This window comes from Zonotrichia albicollis, chromosome 22, assembly GCF_047830755.1.
Source record: "Zonotrichia albicollis isolate bZonAlb1 chromosome 22, bZonAlb1.hap1, whole genome shotgun sequence".
NCBI lineage: Eukaryota > Metazoa > Chordata > Aves > Passeriformes > Passerellidae > Zonotrichia > Zonotrichia albicollis.
Window position 1 is genome coordinate 7,416,123 of NC_133840.1, and position 20,308 is coordinate 7,436,430.

General features: G+C 47.6%; 1 protein-coding gene across 3 annotated transcripts in view; it reads right to left on the reverse strand.

Annotated features, from left to right (window-relative positions):
* The window catches only part of CAMKK1 (calcium/calmodulin dependent protein kinase kinase 1), a 97,150-nt gene that overhangs the window by 63,461 nt on the left and 13,381 nt on the right, over positions 1–20,308 (reverse strand). Inside the window, exon 1 of one of the 3 annotated variants that reach the window (XM_074556801.1) lies at positions 6,237–6,339. The exons of the other annotated variants lie outside the window; for them this stretch is intronic. The gene's annotated coding sequence lies outside the window, so the exon portion shown is untranslated. Of the gene's footprint in view, positions 1–6,236; positions 6,340–20,308 lie in introns of those variants that run through there. 3 annotated transcript variants of the gene reach the window in all.

The window sequence follows — 20,308 nt, forward strand, 5'->3', positions numbered from 1 at the left end:
ATGATAAATAAGAACACACTGTTGGTGCTTTTTGCACACACCCCATATGTTTGCTTTGTCCTAGGGCTCACAGGGCTCTTGTTTCAGGGCACAGACAAGCACATCTTGCTGAGAAATCACTCAGTCCTGCTGTAATCATCCAGCCCCTCTTCTCTGCACAGCTCCTGGCAGAGAGCCTGGCTGTTGTGCCACAGCTGAAAATCAGATCTGCAGCAAAGTGCTTTGATGCCTTGTGTGAAGCTCCTCACACAGCTTTAACAGGAACCAGGGAATGAGAAAGAACAGCAGCTTTTGCCATTCAAGCACTGGGTGAGAAATCAGAAAAGCAAGTTCAGACCCCAGCTGCTGCCAGGCTTCTTAAATGACAACAAACATCTCCAGACCACAGTCTGGAAAATGCAGCATTCTACCTCCTCTTCCTCCTCAGCCCTGTTCAAGGCAGGTGCCTTCCAAAAGGATTTGGGGCAATTTCTGCCCCTGAGCTACAGAAAACAAGCAATCCAGGGTGCACAACTCTGTGCTTGCCCTGCTCTCATCTCTCCTCCCTGAGAGGCCCCATCTGAAGGCAGAATCTGGGGTTTTGATCTGAAAAAGGACTGAGGGTTTCACGGCCCTGGATATAAAGTATAGATGCACACATGGGACACAGGCTGAGCTCAGCAGTGATCTCCTGATATTTCATGTCAAAAACAGAAGTTATACACCATGAAGGCCATGTATCCACTTTTCAGAGCAATTAATACCACATTTAAAATAAGTTTTGAAACTAACCAGGACGCTGAACCTAGATCTCCAGTCCACCAACCTACAGTTCAAGAGATAACAATCACCTTGTGCACAGTCCTGAGCCCGGAAAGTTTTACAAAAGATTTCCCAACTGCATTATATTTCATCCCTCCATGTTCTAATTATATGGTTAAATACATTTGCATAATCAGATGCAATTACACTAATTGCATATATAAGCAATAATCAACCAAAAATTGCTCTGAAGAAAAAAGTTTCTACTTAAGGAAATTTCTGTAACAAGAAAACACTGAGGAATGCCAAGTCTATCTAAGTGAGAGTGATATTAACATTAAACACTCCAGATAATGCAGGTGAAACAGGAGTCCTGCCAGAGCATTATCTGAGCGCAGCTCTGTTGGCACATTTTGACCATGTCTTTGGTGGGGACAACACCAGAGAACTGAAGAGGAGTTGAGCTCCTTTGTACTCAAGCCCTGGCTACAAATGACTTTGGCAGGACAGGTTTGGCTGCTGTGTTTTATTGTGTTCCACAGCAGAGGTTCAGTGAGAATTGCGGGCATCAGCTCCTGCTGCTGGACTATGTTCACTTCTGCTGTAATCTCTTAAAGCTGTTTATCAGTGTACGAGCATCAGAGCAGCTTTTATTTTGCAAATTACAGCCGGGAAAGCACGAGGCACAGGCAATGAGAGGCACTCAGCCCACATATCCCCCAGATTTTGCTTTCAGTGATGCCAGGTGCTGTGACTCACCACGCCTGCAGCAGCCCAGAGTGACCACGAAGCAGCACATCCCAGCACACACCTCCTCACTGACTCTGGTGACAGCCTGAGCTCAGACTGCAACAAATCCCATTCGCTCTGTGACAGGGGACACAAAAGCCCTGTGGGGAAGGAGCCTGGCCACTGTGGCAGCCTGATCCCAGCTCCTACAGGGGGGCAGTGAGGGGTGGGAGGATGGAGGTGTGGGCACAGAGCCCAGGTCCAGTCCTGCTGTGTGACCACCAGCCTCACTGGGTGCTCTGCCCACTTCCAAGTGACCCTAGGGACAGCAATTGGAGGGATTTCGGTATGTTAATATGCACACACAGCCTGGACAACATGGGCATCCCTGCTCAGGTGTCAGAGAACAAAAACCCATTCCTAAAGCTGCTCTCAGACAACACCAGCTCAGACCTCAATCTCCTCTTCCCAGCCCCCAAGACCCCAGAGCCTGCCTACCTCAATCCCCTCTTCCAGTCAGCATCAAGAGTGCAGGAAATCCCCCAAATACAACCTGCATGCTGTACAGGGAAAGCTGCTCCCCAAAAATCCCATGGAAAAGCAGCACCTGTGAGAGTGCTTGGTGCTACAGCCTGAGGTGGGCACAGCAGCTCCCCAGCAGGGTCAGTGCAGGAGCTGTGCCATGCAGGGAGCAGCTCCTGGGGCTGAACATGAGCAGGGGAGGGCAGGAGGAGGAAGAGGAGGAAGAGGAGCCATGGCTTGCTGTCACTTGCTGGGCTGAGAGCAGTGTGATTCCCAGGAGAAGAGGCAGCCCTGGCAGGGAGCACAGCTTGCTGGAGGTGGATTTAAACAGCCAGTGAGGGGGTGCTTCAAAAAAATAACTGAGAATGTCAGATTATATGAAAGTTGAAAGACTTAGATTATTTGTAAAACTAACAAGTAAAGCAATAGCTAGGCTCTACTGATTAATGAACAAAATAACTGTCTCAGAAGCAGGGAGGCATTAATATTTAGGGCCTTCATTGCAATAATGGCTTTCCAAACATCTGTACCACAGCCAGGTAAATGGCAGGTTAAAGAAAAATAAGGTTTTCAGTTGTTCTAAGGGAAAGAGATTGGTCTCAATTGAGCCATGATCTGCTGTAATCCATAATGAACCTCAAAATTGCCCCAGAAGATGATACAGACTCATGTATCACTGTTTGTTGTGATAAACAAACTGAAAATAAAGAAATAAAAAGGACCTGAGCAGCCTCTCAGACTGCAAGGGCGAAATTTAATATCCCACAATGGCCAAATCCCCACTGATCTCTTGGAGCAGAACCATGCACTCAAACCAAACCTGTCCTTGAGCCAGAGCAGCTTCCAGAGCCTTTGGGTGGCTTTGCTGGACAGCAGGAGCAAGCAGCCTGTGCAAAGCACCTCTGTGGCACAGAGAGAGGAAAGGGAATAGAAGAGAAACAGAACTGAGAGCAGAATTCACAGCAATGAGCTCCTGCACAGATTTGTGTGAGCAGCCACAGCACAAGGCACCTGCCCTCAGTTTTTTCAGCCTGGTGAGCCCAGCCTGCAGCAAAGGCTCTGGAGCAGCAGGGAGCCTGCCAGCCAGGCAAGGCAGCTCTCACACACACCAATCTGTCACCCTGAGGAGCAGAAACCAAGTGCACACAGCAGCTGATCTTGTGGGACTGCCTCCACAGCAGAGCCCAGGAGATACACTGGTAATTAAATCAATTAGGGAGGAGGGAAGCTGCACACCTGGAGCTGCACAGACAGGCTCCTGCTTTACAGCAGAGCTCTGCCCAAGCTGCACATTGGCACCCAGATGTGTCTCTGCCCTCCTCCCCAGTGTATTCATTTCACCAGCCCATTTCCCAGCTCTGCCTGCCTCCCCTGCACCCACAGCACCTTCTCCACTGACTGCCATGGCTAACTCTGCTCTCCAGGTGCTCACAGAATCCCTCTTGCTGCTCAATACATAAAAATTCAATGACAGAAAGCAAATCACTGCAGAACAATGCTGGTTATTCAGCTTAACAGCAGCACAGTGGGATCTGGGAAAGGACACATACAGATCATCAACACAGCAGAAGAATTCAGCATCATACACCTTTGCCAGGCTTAGATCTCCCAGCACAGAGCAGCACTGTTTAAACAACTGTTTAAAAAGCATCCACAACGAGCTGAACAAGCCACCAGGCAGAACAAGTTAGCATTTATATATGTCAGGTCTTAGAGGTTTATCTCCCTCCCAGATAAGGAGAAAGCTTTCAGCTGCCTTGGAGAGATCTGGAGGTATTTCAGGGGATATATCAAGTTGCTTAGTTCTGTAAGCCAGCTGCAGTTGAAAAGTCTTTTCAGCATTTTAAAAACATTAATTTCCACCTCTTCCAGGACTGCAAATCTACAATAATAGTGTAAGCACAGAGCACTGCAGGCTTCTTCTTCCCAGCAATACAAATACAGGTAGAGATTTCTATTCAAGGTGATCTCTGCAAAGAGTTTTAAAACAGGGAAATTATCCCAGCACCCATCTCTAAATGTCCCTGGGCTGAAGGGCTTCACCAAATCTGCCAATCTGCACAGCCCCAGGCAAGGGGCAAAGCACAGAACTGCACAGGGCAAGGCAAAACCAGTGAACTCTTGTTTTGTTTGACAAGACAAATGGACTTCAAATTCAGAGCTCCAAGTATCTGTTCTATTTCCACATGGATAACTTCCATCTTCTGATAATCCTCACGTCTTCAGAAACCCCAGGACTTGAAAACATGTCCTCAGATAACCTGCACAGCATCAAAGGCTGCAGAGAGGCTCTGGACAGAGGGAACAGGCTCTGGGGGATGAAAAGCAGATCCCAGAGGAATCAGAACCAGGTACACCACAACAATCACCCTTGTCCTGCACATACAACCCACACTTGGACATGTAAAGGGTAGCAGGCTTCCCACTTCCTTTGAAGCCTTAAGCTTTAGCCCTTTAAGCCTAAATGCACTTTCAAAGCCCAGAGGTCAATGACTGGAGATTATCCAGGCAAAGGCTGCTGGGGAGAAAGCTGTTCTTTTGAGTCACTGCAGTGCTATCCCTGAAATTCAGGCTGATGACAACTCAGCATTTGTCAGAGTGAAAAAGGCTTTACAGCACCAATGGGCCAACAACAGTTCCCAGGTGCAGCTTTAGTCAAAACATGAATATGAAAAGGCTGAACCCAGGCTGGGATTCCAGGCTGTCCTGGGACACCAAAGCAGTGCCCCTGCTCTTGTGGCTCAGGACAAGTGCTGTGCATTGTACTCTGCTAAAAACAGTTTAGAAACTGTTGTAAAATAGTTGATAGATCATTAGCATGTACTGTTAGTTTGGTTGTTATATTGTAAACGGGATTTAAAGGGTAGTTATAAGAAATACGGTACTCAAGGTACCATAACACACCTCAGTAAGTGTAATGGGCCAATCAAGTGCCTTAAACCTTCATGCAAAGGGAGGATCCAAACAGAAACCAATCCAAAGAGATATAAAACAAGATAAAAAGGGGCATCTGACCCAGTGAATCCATGCTGCTCCATCTGGAACATCAGGCCCTTCATTGGGCCGGCGCTGCTCCACCCTCGATGGGAATGCTCCTGCCCAGCCTGGGCCCCCTTGCTTTAGGCCTTTCTTTTTATTATAATAAATGCTGAAATCACTTTAGTACCGGGAATCTCGTCTCGTTTTTAGCATGTACTGTTAGTTTGGTTATGGTAAAAGGGGAGTTATAAGAAATTACACCTCAGTAAAGTGCAGCACCCCCAGCCTGGACAGAACTGTCATGGGCCAATCAAGCATCTTAAAACCTTCATGCAAATGAAGCATCCAAACAGAACCCAATCCAAAGGGACAAAAAACAGGATGAAAAGGGGCATCTGACCCAGGGAAGCTGTGCTGTTCCCCTGGAATATCGGGGCCATCTCTGCTGAGCAGCCCCAGCGCCGGCGCTGCTCCGTCCTCAACAGGAGTGCTCCTGCTCGGCCTGGGCCCCTCTGCTTTAGGCCTTTATTTTTATTGTAATAAATGCTGAAATCACTTTAGTACCAGGAGTCTGCTCTCGTTTTTAACATACTCGACCAGCTGGGCTCTTTCTCAAGTGTTACAAATGATGCAAAGCCACAGGAGCAAGGCCAGTTTCTGGTCACCAAATCAGCAGGTGCAGGAGCAGAACAGGGAGTAAATCTGCTGGCAAGGAGGTGTCCAGAGAGTTTCTGACAAGCCAGGGTGCAGTCCTGCCTTGCATGCCCCAGGGAGCTCAGGAGGCTGTCCCAGCTGCAGGGACAGACAGACACAGGGACAGACAGACACAGCCACCTGGGGCCACCTCTCTGCACAGTCACTCCCAGCCTCCCACCTGGGCTGCAGCACCCTCCTCCTGCTTGCAGCAAGCAAAGCCAAAACCTTGAAAACAAGAGTTAGAAGCCACCAACCTCCACACGACTTTTGGGCTCCTCTCTCCCCTGCCCTGGGCTCCACTGCAGCTGATACCACTTGCAAATAAAACCTGAATTTGGCTGTTTGCTGTTAAAATTTTCAAGGCAGGGGAAAAGCAAACACAATCTCAGAGGAAAAGGTGGTAAGGAAATATGATCTGTGCAGTTTAATAGCAAGCAAAGACATGTGGAAGGATGGGATGTGGTTTACAAATGTAGTTTGAGCATCACTCACACAGCCTGGCCTGCTTCGTGCCCAGGAAGGGAGCAAAGAAGGAAAACTCTGAAGCCAATTGGCACTGGTAGCAATACCTGATCCCAACAGCTGTATCCCATGTCCTGGAAGAAATCCCTGTGCTGCAGGTTGGGGTGTTGCTGGCAAATGAATTGCACTGCTCTGGCTACTCAGATATCCTTCTCCAGTTGCTATGGGAAGAAAAATCAAAGAACAAGACTGGTAACAACGTGGAAAACTAAATAAAGCATGTGTTTAAAAGCCTTGCTGGCTGCCAGCCAGGGTGCTCAGCACCTTCCAGGTTGCATCCCAGAACAATCAGTCTGTGTGCAGCCACTGGGTTTCCCAACACACTGCTCACCTCTGGGATGGAGATGCTGGCTCCTCTCCAGCAAAACACTTAAACACATTCTTGAACTTTAACTGAGCTCTCAGGACATCAGAAGGGATGATCACCCATGTGCCAAAGCGTGAACAACAGAAAATCTCAGCCTAAAACATGTGGAAATGCTCATAGGAGTGTCTGGGGAAATGTGTTTCATATGTTTCTGAAAGAGCGCTGCCCAGTTACTGTGGGAGCCATCCCAGGGCTCCTTTCCCAGGAGGACAGGAGGCCAACAACATTTTCTTCCACACTTCCATTTTCTTAGGCCTGCAGGGCTCTTGTCAAGGCATTATCAGAGTAACTCTCATTGCATTAATCCTCTTAGGAGGGGTTACCTCCATCCATCTTTCTTCCTTTCACCAGTGCACACTGTAACTCAGAAAGCTCTGCATGGTCAGTGAGGAGAGCTGACTCCCTTGGAGGCAGCTTTTGAACTATCCTCATCTGGAAAGGCTTTTTGTTCAGTAACAACAGCAAAACACCGACATTATTACTATTACTACTATCATTATTATTATCATAATATTATAATGTATTAGTACCATTCTTCTGCCTTTGAGGCTAGCAACTAAAGGTAAATTAGTTAGGTGAATTTAAAAAACATTTTAAAACAGAACCCAAAAATACCACTTCTTCTGCAATTAAGAGACAAAGCAAACTAGAAAACTTCTTGAGGAAGTGATAGATTCCTGTTGACTTGAATTATCTGAGAGGAACTGTTGATGAAATCTCCACACCTGTGACCCAGCAGATCTAGCACAGGCAACTATAGAAAACTGAAAACCTACAAGCCTGTGAATTATTCTCTATTACCTGACAAAAGACACCCATAGGAAAACCATTTTTAGCTTTCCTTTCACCAGTTCTGTTTAACAATAAAATCCAATTCTTCAGCTGTTTTTGAAAACCTTGCCTAATGCATTTCCATCATGCCTGTCACCTGCCATGACCTACCTGTGTTTTATTCACCAAGGGCCAAAACCACATTTACACAGAGCAGTTGGGAAGAGACACTCTTGCTCAGGGTCACCCAGACACCACCTCAGTGGTCAGTGAGAGAATTCCAAATTTCTGATTCCTGAACTCTGCCTATTTCATGCACCTTTGTACTCTCCCTATAATGAACACACCTTTGTAAGAGTACCCATACCAACACCACATCATCATTCCTGACACAAACCAAAACTGGGCTGTGCTTCCAGACCTGCTCCTGACAGTCTGACATTCCCATTTTCAACACTGGAAGCAGAGATCAGAGTTTACCACATCCAGCTTAGCAAAGCCTAAGCCAGCAGCAAAGCCCCAGGTCATGCCCTGTGTGACTCTGTCCCCTCAGCTGCAGCCCAGCCACAGGGACCAAGTGACATCCCACTGTGCCACTGAGCTCAGCTGATCCACCAGGAACTCACACTCATCAGGAATTGCCTACATTATGACTGTGAGATCACAGAGATGAAAGATCAGAAAGAAGATGAAAAATCCAATAGCTTTACTGGCTTTATAAAGCTTACAGTGGATTATAAAGGAATTTCTCTAGGCTCTCAGATATGTTATTCACTTGCTTACACATGTGCATGCTCCTGAAAAATCATAACTCAGTTTCATCAATATTTTGGTAACAGAAAAAATATAATTACATAAAAATAAAAATTGAGAACAAGGTTTATTAGCAACGTTGACTGTTTCAGGAGGCAGCTTCTATCTGAGGGTGGTTTTACTCACTGCTGGTGGCACAGGAGTTTGAGAATAGGCTCTGACTTGCACCTACCCACAAAAGGGACTTACTAGAGTAAGCTGAGAACAAAGCTTGAAAAGTCTTATCTAAAGCCTGAGCTCACTCTGCCTGACCAGGAAGCAAACAGCAATATTTAAGTCTTACATGGCTGGAATTAAGGAAAATAGGAAAATCTCCTGGGATACACCATACCCACAAGGCAGAGCTGTTTCCTCTTCTGTCTGATGAAACATTCCATCAGATTCTAGATGCTATTAAAAAAAATTATCAAAGGCAGGGGTGGAATCTTCAGCTCATCCCCACCCATCCCATTCTGGAAGCACCCAAAAGAGAAACACTTACTCTAAAAATGACTAAGACATGAGTCATTTGATGAGTAAGCATATTGGCTCTGGAAATCTTATTCAATCCATAACCATCTCCAAGTCATTTCATTACCTAAACCATTTATCCATTTCATACATTAATGCAGCAGCACTCCAAGGCCAGGAAGAAGCTCTTGTTTCCAACACCAAGGTAATTGCAGCTTATCTTGTCCTGCTCTGATAGACAGAGCACAGCCAGGAAACCCTGCAGAGGAAAACCTCCTGGCAAATCTGCATTACACAGCACTCTGAAAATCAGCTCTGGAGATGCCTCCCGCCTCAGCCAGCACTTGAGTGAAGCTGTACTGGCACAGCCCCTGTGCAGCTCAGCACTGCAAAGGCAAACCCAGCCCTGCTCCTGGCAGCAGGATGCCAGCAGGGCTCACTGCAGCCTGTGCCAGGCCTGCTGCCAAAAGCTCTCAGCCTCCTCCTGTTGCTCTCCCAAAAGCTCTCATCTGAAGCTGCAAAAGCATTAAGTCAAACCACTAATGAGGCTTAAATACCTCTGCATTCTGGAGGAACATGAGCACCTCACAAAGCACATTTGCTCATCTCCACAAACATCCTGTGGGATACATTCACAGGCTGGGGAACAGATGTGATCCCCAAGAAAATCCCTCTTAACAGACCCCAACGTGTACCTTGATGCCTTTGAAATGCTACCTTAAGATCCAACAGGAGATCTGTGGCTGATGCTCCTCTGCCCTTTTCCTAAATGCTGAATGCTGGTGAGGACATTGGTGAGGTCTGGCCTGTCCTTGGAGGGCCCCTCACAGCCCAGCCCCAAGCACAGCAGCAGTGATGGCCCCACAAACAGCCTGGACACCCCCAAAATAATGAGTCTGTTAAGGTTTGCAGCCCCCTGCACAGCCTTTCTCCAGGGCTGCTGATTTCTCTGTGTTCCATCAGCACAGCACAAAAAGTACACTTGTAAGTGGAATAACTTCAAAATAATTTAAGTTGTTCCACACCATTCCTCTGACATCACACTACGAGCAGTGCCTTGACATTGCATATCCACAACTTTAGGTTTTCTGAATAATTTTTTTTTCTGAATCACAGGAGAACAGAGCCAGGGTTTTCACCTGAATGGCCAGCCCTGTGAGCATCTGCCTTTATATTAACAAGGGTAATAGAACAGAGATTTCTCATCAGGGGTGAATTTACAATTTGCCTCTGCTAGACTATATGTTAACAGTTGCCACCACCCACCTGCTTCCTCCACAGAGCCAAGGCTGCTCTGCCTTCATTATTCCCTTTGGCACTGAGGAAAGCTTTTCATCCCTTTGCTCTAAATCCAGTGACCACAACTCACAATCTGAGGTCAAATAACAGGACTTAATCCCCTAAACACAGTCAGCCTTGGTTTCACAGCTGCTGTGCTGGTGTGGCACTGATCTTCCTTGCCTGAAGCATGTCTGCCCATGGCTCCGGACCACCTTGTACAGCCCACATCCCTCCAAGAACTTCAAGTTCACCACAAAATAATCGACTAAAAGGGAAGATCCCACCTCTGGAAGCAGAATAGAAGAAAGCCCACACAACAGGCTGGCCTGAGGATGAAGAGACAGACACAAAGCAACAGCCCAGAAAAAGTTTGATGCTACCACAAAGCAGCAGCTGCCAGCACTGATGAAGAAAGATGAAAAGGCTGAAAATCTCCACAAAGGTTCCTTACAGCTGCCTGCAGGTGCAGGGACAAGATGAACAGAGGATAAGCTAGTTTTCAGCACTGTTACAGCAAACACCTCTGAGCTGTAGGGGCTGACACTCACCCCCAGAGGGGTTGGATGGGGGTCCCTGGAGTGAGAGCAGCCCAGCTGTTCCCAGGATGGCACATGCCCTCACACACACCTTCCCAGACACCTGGGCACACAGCATAAAGGGAAGAGCTGCAATCCCACCAGCACATCACCCTCCACTGCTATCCATGGTGATGGAATGGGATGCACCAACAAAGTCTCCAGGAGGGAGGAAAAGCCAACAGCCTTCAGGAAGAGTGCACAGCAGCTCTAAGAGAAATCCACTTCACACTCAGGCAAACACATCCTGTCCTTCATGCTGAAGGCATCCTTCAAAACAAAATTACCAGCTCTTCTGCTGTGCTTGTGGCATCATGAGATGTGTCTGCTCCCCACTGGGATAACTGCTCTGTGTGTGTGCCTCTGCCCAGCCACTCTGCCAAGCACTCACAGGGCAGCAGGGCTTCCCTGGCCCTCCAGCTGCCCTGGCCATCACTCACGGGCTGCTGGAGCACTGCAGGCCAGCATGGTGCCACGGCCCTTTGAATTTATACCTCTGGAATGGTGACAAGGGAATTCAAGGACAGATGGATCCCCTGAGCAGACAAATAGCTGTACCCTGGGGGAAGAGAGAGGCAGGTAGAAAGCAGCTTAGTGATTTCCTTAGTCCCTTTCTCTGGGAGTTCTCTACAGAGGCCTTGGGACAACCTCACCTCTGCAAACCCTTCCCCTCAGCTGTTCCATCCAGCCCATGGACAAGGCAGGACTGGCCCAAGAGGACCAGCAACACAATGCCACAGCTCTTTGCTGGCCACTAATTCAGAGGGAAGCAAAGAAGCAGCAGGAAAACGCCCAGGGTAAAACACTTTGTAAAGACCAGCAATTACAAGCCTCCCATTTTAAGCTGAGGGCTTCACTCTGCACAAGTCCCAGAGAGGTTACACACTTCCCACCCCAGCATAAGCTCATTAGAGAGGTCAATAACGAGAGAGCTCCCCAGGGATGGATCTGTGTGCAGCCACCACCCTCCTGTCCCACTGCTGGCACAGGATCTGCTCCATGGAGGGGCACTGGCTGCAGCCAAGGCAGCTTCACTGCCACTCTGGGTTAAACAAGCAGAGCTCTCTGAAGTCATTAACTCATATAAACATTTCACGTCTGTTTAGGGAGCTCCATCTTTACAAGCATTCACACATGAAAAGCAAACACTGAGTGCATTCAAGAAGAGGTAGAATCAAGAGAGGAAAAAGTTTCTGCTATAAATAGTGGAACATTCCTTGTGTTTTGTGCCACACAGTCTTTAAATCCTGTTACCTTCAACATCTGCATCTTCACTTTAAATGTTCTGCTTCCCCATACTGCTGCTGTAATTTTCACAAAGTCAAAGCAGGCCAAAACATTTGTGGTCTGCCCAGAGACTTATCTGGCTAAAAAATTGTGCTCTTTCCCCTGCTTCCCCACCCTTCTCTCCTCTGTTTGCTGTATCTTGATTTTTAGACAATAAGTGAGTCAGGGTCTGTCACCAACCCTATCTGTTTACATCACCCAGTATGAACCTTTAACAATATAAATGCAAAATTCTGCTTGTACAGGGGCTGGCCCAAAGTTCATTGGAAAGACACCATTCTCCAATGGCACATGGACCAGAGCCAGCATGAGCAGAAAACCATGATTTGCAAAGGAGACTGTTTGGAGAATACAATCATGCAAAAACCTGATCCTCCATCACAATGTCTTTGCACTTTCCAACAGACCAAAATAAGTGTGTGCACATGTATGTATGTTTTTATCCAGTGTTTTTGGCACAGGAAGCATTTTGATGCATGGTGATGGGTGCATCTTGTCCTTAAACATAATGGATAGAGATAAACCTGAAGCCAATTAGGAAAATACTGCTGAGCTTACATGATCCACAGCTACTCTGAAAGGAACAAAAATTTAACTCCTATGGAAAAGATCAAAACAAAAACCCAGATCCATTGTTAAACAGATTAATCAGACTCTGGGAAAGCTCATGAGGGATTGGGTTCAATCTCTGCAGCTGTTATTAACATAAGCCCTGTACAGCAGTAACAAAAGACCTGCCTAAGCCCCACTCTGCTGTTTACTTTGCAATGGGACTCTGCTTGGGCTCACAGCATTTAACACACACACACTCCTCATTAAGGGGACAGGACAAGAGGAGGGAGCTGGCTGAAGTTTATACTGCAGCAAAACAAAACTCTTAATGGCCCTTTTTATAAGGGCAGGACTACCAGTATGGAAGAAAGCACAGCCCCAGCGCCAGCAACACCTTCCTGATCCAGCAGAGTCTGGGCACAGCAAGAGCCAGTCCTTTCCCAGGGGGATGGAGCATGTCAGGGACAGAGGGCAGCCAGGGATGAGCATGTGCAAAGTAAAGAAAAGCACATTGTGCTGGCTGGAGTGAGCCTGGAGCACCACCCAGCTCAGGGCTGGGGAGGCCAGGCACAGTCACAGATGGACTTAGGGCAGAAAGGTTTCTGCTCCAGTGCAGCAAAGGTGCAGCCACAGATGGATTTAGGGCAGGAAGGCTCCTGCTCTCCAGTGCAGCAAAGGTACAGCCACAGATGGTTCTAGGGCTTGAAGGCTCCTGCTTCCCAGTGCAACAAAGGTGCAGCCACAGATGGATTTAGGGCAGGAAGGTTTCTGCTCACCAGTGCAGCAACAGCACAGCCACAGATGGACCTAGGGCACGAAGGCTCCTGCTCACCTGCAGCAAAGGCACAGCCAGAGATAGACCCATGGCAGGAAAGTTTCTGCTCACCTGGACCAAAGGCACAGCCATAGATGGATCTAGGGCAGGATGGTTCCTGCTCACCTGTGCAGCAAAGGTACAGCTACAGATGGATTGAGGGCAGGAAGGTTTCTGCTCCAGTGCAGCAAAGGCACAGCCATAGATGGACCTAGGGCAGGAAGGTTTCTGCTCACCTGTGCAGCAAAGCAGCAAAGGCACAGCCAGGAGAAAGGAGCCTCACACAGCCCCAGAGGGGCTGCAGGGGTGGGATGGACCCTCCTGTGCCAAAGGCTCCCAGGAGAGGCTGCAGGGATGTGCTGTGGGAAAGGGATAATGGCACCCAGAGTGAGGTCTCCAAGGAGAGCTGCCAGGTGAATGGAGCAGGGCAATGACAGCCTGCTGAGAAACAGCCTCCTGCAGCCCTCGTGGGGCGTCCATCACGTGCTCCCCAAAAACGCCCAAATTAGAGTGAAATACGACGCTGCCGCCTCCGGAACAGAAATTATTCATTCCATAAAAAGCATTTTCATGCTTCTCTCTTATGACTCTTCCACTCCTCTCCAGGCCCACTCACTCCTCTCCTGCAGAGGAATCATTTGATGAAGGAACTTTTCTGGTTGCAGCATTCTGCAAACTTTTTTTGTGGAAGGGTCAAATGAGAATATTCCTGCAGGGATGGTCAGTGCCAGAAAGGGAGAGAGGATTCCTCCCATTGCAAATGAGCATGGCATCCACTTTGCTGAAGGCAGAGAGTCCTGCCACCCCTTCCACTGTGATTTTATCACACTGTTTTTCAAGATGTGCAGATTAGAACTAAGTAAGTATCTCAACACATGCTTTGTATGCTTAAGTCTTGTTAGAGCTGAGCAAATGCTTGAGGACATGCATTGCTTCAGGAAGCACTGCTGGGTGGGATCTGTGCTTTGCTCACAAGCAGGCTTTGCATGAATGCAAGAGGATTTCCAGGCACAGCTCAGGAGCCTGGGCAGGAACAGAGTTGCTGGTGCATGGTCTCACATAAAGTAATGGGTGCAGGGAGCACGTGGAGCCAGCAGGCTGCTGGAGTGTGCCTTGAGAGCCCTTGGATCTAGAACCAGTTGCATGGCTGGGGCAGGTAAGAACTTTGGTTTTTTTATCCATTTCTCTATTCCAGCCTGGAGGAAGAACCACTGCTGTAGAGGCAGTAAAGAAGCATTGCAGAATTCCCTGCTGGCAGCCCAGTGCTTGGGAGCCAAGTTTAAACTCCTGGCTGTCATCACTTCATCAGACAGAGTCAAACACTTTAAACCCCACCTTGGTGCTCCTCCACAAACTGGGAACAGCAATTTTCTTGCTGGAGTTGGAGGGCTGAGCCATCACCAGGCCCACACCTCAGTGCCACACTGTCACCACTGTCCATAAATCCACTGCAGCACTTGCATCTCCTGAAACATTTAACTGGGACAAATGGCACCTTAGACTCTGCAGCAGCACTGCCTGGTGAAGACTGCAGAGAGCCACAGCACCGACCAAAAGGTTTCAAGTGGTAATTAATCAGCTACAATAATAAATAATACATATACTTTCAAGTGTTTACTCATTTCCTGAATGTCTCCCATAAATATCTAACCAATAAAGCACACTTTGAACAGTGACACTTGCATATTTTCCCTTCTGAGCTAACTCTGTGCTATTTACTTAAAATAGAAAATTCTGCAGAAGAAAGACAGGTTGAAAGGTAACAGAATTTTGGAAGTAGCTTGAGTATTCAAATTTACTCTGAACAAAGAATACTAAATACAAGTATCTAAACTTTTCTCAGTCTTACCTTATTATATGGACAATGTTTATACACCTGTTTTAATCCATTCAGTCAAGCTGCTGGTCTGCAGCTCTCTTCAGCAAGTGATGCTCACTGCTCAGGCTGCACCCCTGCCAGGGCACAGCTGGTCCATGCAGCCCCACAGAAACCAGCACCAAGATAAAATCCTGACCTCAAAAACACAGCCCAAGAAACCTTTGCTGAAATACAGGAGCTTTGCTTTTAATGTAGAGAGAATTGCTACATTAGGCTTTGGAAACAAACTGTTGTGTTAAAAGGTAATAATCAAGAAATTAGTGTAGATTTCCCCCCAGTAAAGAAAACCAGGGTTGTGAAGAAATCTGGAATGCTCTCCACAGCCTTTGGCATTTGCCTTAAGTGGCTGGAAAAGGTTAGTGTCATTTGGCTCCTAGCAAGGTTTAAACGAGCTCCAGCCCTTTGTGGAGGGCTGGCCAGTTTGACAGGGTTTAGTTTATGACAGTGAGCCCCAGAGCCCAGCAGACACCCCGGGACAGGGAGTCAGCACCACGAGCTGCTCACCCCCACCATCCTCCAGGGACACTCTCAGTCCCCTCTCCACCACAGCCCAGGGACACTCAGCCAAAACCACCCATCCCACCAGGCCTGACCTGACTTTTAAGCTACAAATTTATCAGGAAGGTGCAAAACCCCCTACCTTTACATTCCAGCTGGTACCTAATCCCTTGTACTCTCCTGGAGGGGTGCTTTTCATTTCCAAAAAGAGCCAGGAGTTACTGTTCTTGCCAGGGCAGTTAACCAGAGCAGCAAAGCCTCTTTTCAGTGTGCAGGGCCCAGGTGACTGTCTCCAGGGGATTAGCTGTTACCACATTTAGTTCAGTAAAGGGTTTAATCTCAGCTGTGTTCACAAAGACTTTGAAGACATTCACCGCTGAATTCCTGGGGACTGACACTCGGAGCACACCCGGGACAGGCATGGAATGGTAATTGTAGGAGCAGGGAGTTTTTTACCCCTCTCCAGCACAAGAAAGAGCAAGAGACAGCTCTTTTTGAGGGATAAAGCCACTGTCAGCTGCCAGCCAAGGGATGACAGGAAGGTGAAGGAGCAGGAGGGGTGAGGGAGATGTGGGCAGGAGAGAGAAGATTTTCAAAGCCCTGCAGGGCAGGCACCAAGTCTCTGTGTTGATGGTGACAGCAGCTGCTGTCAGGGACACGTGGTTGCCAGAACCATGAAATGTATTCCAGAGAGCCTCTGAAAAGTGCACAGGGTGAAACAACTGGACTTGTGCCACAGCTTTAATGTGGAGCTCAGGGAGGCTCTGCTGAGCACTGAGAGCCAGGAGCAGGGCTAGGGAGGGACTGGTGTCTGCTGTCACCTTGGTCAGAGCAGACCACCATCCAAGCTCTTCTCCAACCAGTGAGATCTTCCATCTATGAAAAGGAATCATGTCCTAAAAATCCAGACTTTGTGAACCACTGTTCCCTCTGGCACTGATGAAGCATTTTCATTCCTAACTTGCTGCCTGCTCCAACCTCTTGAGCAATGGCTCAGGTATTCATTAATGCCAAGGACAAACACTGAAGCTTTGGGACTGCTTCCTAAACTCTTCCCCAGAAGAGAGGGAAATTAATATTTTCCCTCTTGCTCATCAAGAAAGCAGGCTGGGGTGGGGCTGGAAAGACTTACAGAGCCCTGGGCACACAAGGATAAGAAATTCCACTGTGGTGCTGCCTCCCCTGCTCCCCCAGCTCACAGGGGGCTCTGCTGGCATCTCACACCCCAGCTGGCTGAGCACTCAGTGCCTGCTTCGTGCCAGCACTGCTGCCTGAAGCCTGCAGAGAGCTCCTCTAACTGCAATGTCAAGTGGGTGAACAAAGAAATGTCAGAAAACAGGGCTGGAAGGAGAATGCCTGAAGATATCAGTGAGCAGGACATCACTGGGCACTTAGAAGAATGACAAAGGCAATTTTCACAAATGGAAGGGTGAAATAAAGGAGAAATGAGAGTGAAGACTCAAAACAATTTCCTACTGTTTGGCATGCTCTAAAATTAGTGCTGTAATAGATCTCATCAGCCAGCATTTATTTTCCATTCTGAAGACAAGAATTCAAATAAGCAGCAAGAGAAGCTGAACAGTGACCTCAAACCCAAGCAGCAGCACACACCAGGCTGCTCAAACCCAGCTGGGCCTTGCTTGGGATTTTCAGAAGTGAAAACTCAAGCTGGAGACCCACATTCCTCAGCCACATCACAGCCCTACCAGCAGAGAGGTGACAGAGCCTCTGGAGCAGGGGGGGACAGGCTGCCCATGGCAGGTTTGCTGTGTTCATACAATTACAGGAGAAAATTCCTTTTGGAGGGAATTCCAAAGTTACAGTGCCTGGAAAGGACCTGAGGTTACACAGCAGGCTTTGGGAAGCCCCTGCTGATAATTGTGCTGGTGGTTTTCACTCCTGCTGTGCCCAAGGAACAAACTCTGCTCACCTGGCTCTGTCAGGGGAGTCCCAGAGCCCTGCAGGGATTTCCCAGAGCTCCAACATTTGCTGTGACTGCCCAGGGGCACAGGGCCAGCTCAGATTGTCCCCATGGGTCAGCAGAGCCCAGGTGGAAATGCTGGCACACTTCTGTACCCCACTTGCTGCTGGGCTGATCTGCACCTCTTGGAGAGCAGCCCCACAAAGTCTGGCACAAACAAACGGTTTTGAACTCAAAAAAACAAACAGCAAATCCCCACAGGCCTCATCTTGCTGCTCCCACAGCTACACTCCCTCCTCCAAGCAGGCACATACAGGTAAAGGTATTTTACACATCAGGGGCTAGGGACACAAAGTCCCCAGACCCAGGGGGAGCAGCAATGTGATGCACCCACTGCTCTTTCAAAGTTTAAGAACAAATCCCCGATGGCAGAGGAGAACTGGCAGCATCACTCAGCTATGAGGTGTCAGAGATATTTCAGGCAGCCACTCCTGAAATATATTCTCATGCAGAATCCCAGAAAAAGTCACCTCCTCACTCCCCCAGCTGCCTCTCTTTGCATTGCTGCTAACATGGATGTGACTCACTAGAGCTGGGTTTATATTAAACTCCTGAAACAGATTGTTTGGCTGTTATGTAAATCCAGTAAATGTTAAAACACCAGAATAAATCAGTCAGGCAGTTAGCACTGCCAGCTCTCCAGAGACATCCAAGGGACTGATTTTGTTTTTAAAAGGTAGAGGTGGTAAGAAATGAGGGGGAAACAATAACAACAACAGTAATAACAACAATAATAACAACAACAATATTGATAATAATATAATCACCACTGCCAATTAATGATAATGATGATGATAATAATAATAACAATAATATAATATCATCACCACAGCCTTTCAGCACTTTTCAGGGAGAGCTGTGGACACAAACTCTGTGGCAGCAGAAGTTCCACACCATCTGAACCAGCAATGTGACCTCAGGGGAGGTCAGTATGTGTGACAGCACTGATGCTGGGGTTTGGACTTCAGGTTAAAATAAAATAAGCCACAAACAAGGCATGAATATGGTTCTTCCCAACCTGTGACTGGGAAGGAGGTTCCTCTTTAGGAGCTGCCTCTCCCCCATGGTGCAGAGGGCATTTGCCACTCCTGCTCACAGTGACACCAGCAAGCCAGCACAGGAACAGATTTTCAAATTTGCAAACACAAGGGCTTTTACCCGAAACCTGACTTCAGGTTTATAAACAGTCTACAGGCCAAAGGATTAGTCAGAAAAATTATCTGGCAAATAATCTGCAAGAATAAGCAAAACCAGAGCAAATCACCATCTGCTCATGGCTAACTCCTAAGGCAGAAATGAGGAGCCTTCAAATTAAAGCCTTCACTCTGTATGTGACTGTTGACAACCAGGCCATTGCACTCAAAATGCTCCAAAGCCACATTAGCAACCAAAAAAGGGAGCAGGTAGAAATTAGGACCCCAAATCTGAGTTGCATGTTGGCTGAGCTGCCACTTGCATGGGCTACACAGCTTAGAACAACCCCTACTCAGCTTCAAAAGCAGCTGGAGCCTGTGGGTCCCCACAAATGGGAGCAATTCTGGGGTTTCCCCACCACTGGGCACATCTGCACAGGCACATCTGGGCAGAGCACAAGTTGCATTTGCAGCTGCCCTGGAGATGAGACTGCAGAGCACTGAAATGAAGAGATCTCCGAGCTGTGTTTAATTAAACATAGTCTGGGAAATTCTCTGCTTTTGTTCAACACTGCCTCAAAAGAAAAGGGCTGAGTAATCCACCAATGGGGGAAAACACACTCTTTAGCTACAAGGTGTTATTATTATAGGCTTAATATCAAAATGGCTTGTTCAGCTTATTAGGCTAGAGCAAACACTCCCAGCCTTGGCAAGGCTGATATTACGGCTCTGTATTTCACACTTACATAAGCACTGCAGGTCTGCATGGAGAGGACTCTCCTATCTGGAGAGGGAAGGCATTGATATGCACCAGTAAAACTGGTCAGACAGACAGGAGAGGAGTTTGTCTGTGCTGGGAATAGCAGGAATGGTGCAGCAAGGACAGAGAAACCTGGTGGGAGCTGATGTCCCAGACTGGGGCCGGCAGCAGCAGCTCCACACACCAGGGCACAGCATAGGCCAGCAGGGAAACACTCCTCAGGACACCAAGGACACTGAGCAGCACCACACCAGGGACACTGACCTCACACCTGATTAACCCAGGAGCCATTGCAGATAAAAATTCTAAGCATCTGAGACTTTCAAGACACCGTGACATTTAAGATTCTTTTTTGAGTATTTGGTACAGTAGAAGCTTTCACTCCTCAAGTTGAAAAACAAACCCTTTCTCTGTCTTTTATTTGTTAATTAAATGTGTTCATTGTATTCAGATCTCATTTTTTTGTGCATAATGTTTTGCCCATCTGTTTGATTAAAAAAGAACCCAACCACCCAGCTTCATTAAGCTAATTGGATGCATTCAGCCTTTGGTTAATATTCTGAAGTAGTTTACAATTATTCTCCCCAGTTATTAAATCTCCTCTGAGGATCTTATTTTCTGTACTAGACTCTTTATTAGCCAGCACTTGAGCTGGACTGAGTTTGCCCACTCTTACTCACATGCAAACATCCCACAAGCTCCCTTAATGATATAAATTTGTGCTTAACCTGACACTCTTCAGCTCACCCTGACCTCAAACCACAGCATCTTCCTCCCTCTGGACAAGAGGCTCAACACTGCAGGAGAACAATGTAGGAGAACTACAAATTCTGTGTCCTGTGGAAGCTCCCAGGTGAAATTTTAAAGGGAAAAACAGTCTCAGAAAGGCTCAGGACTGCAGTCCAAGGTGGGCCATCCTAGAGGATGAAAAGTGACACCAGCTCCATCAGTGTAGCAA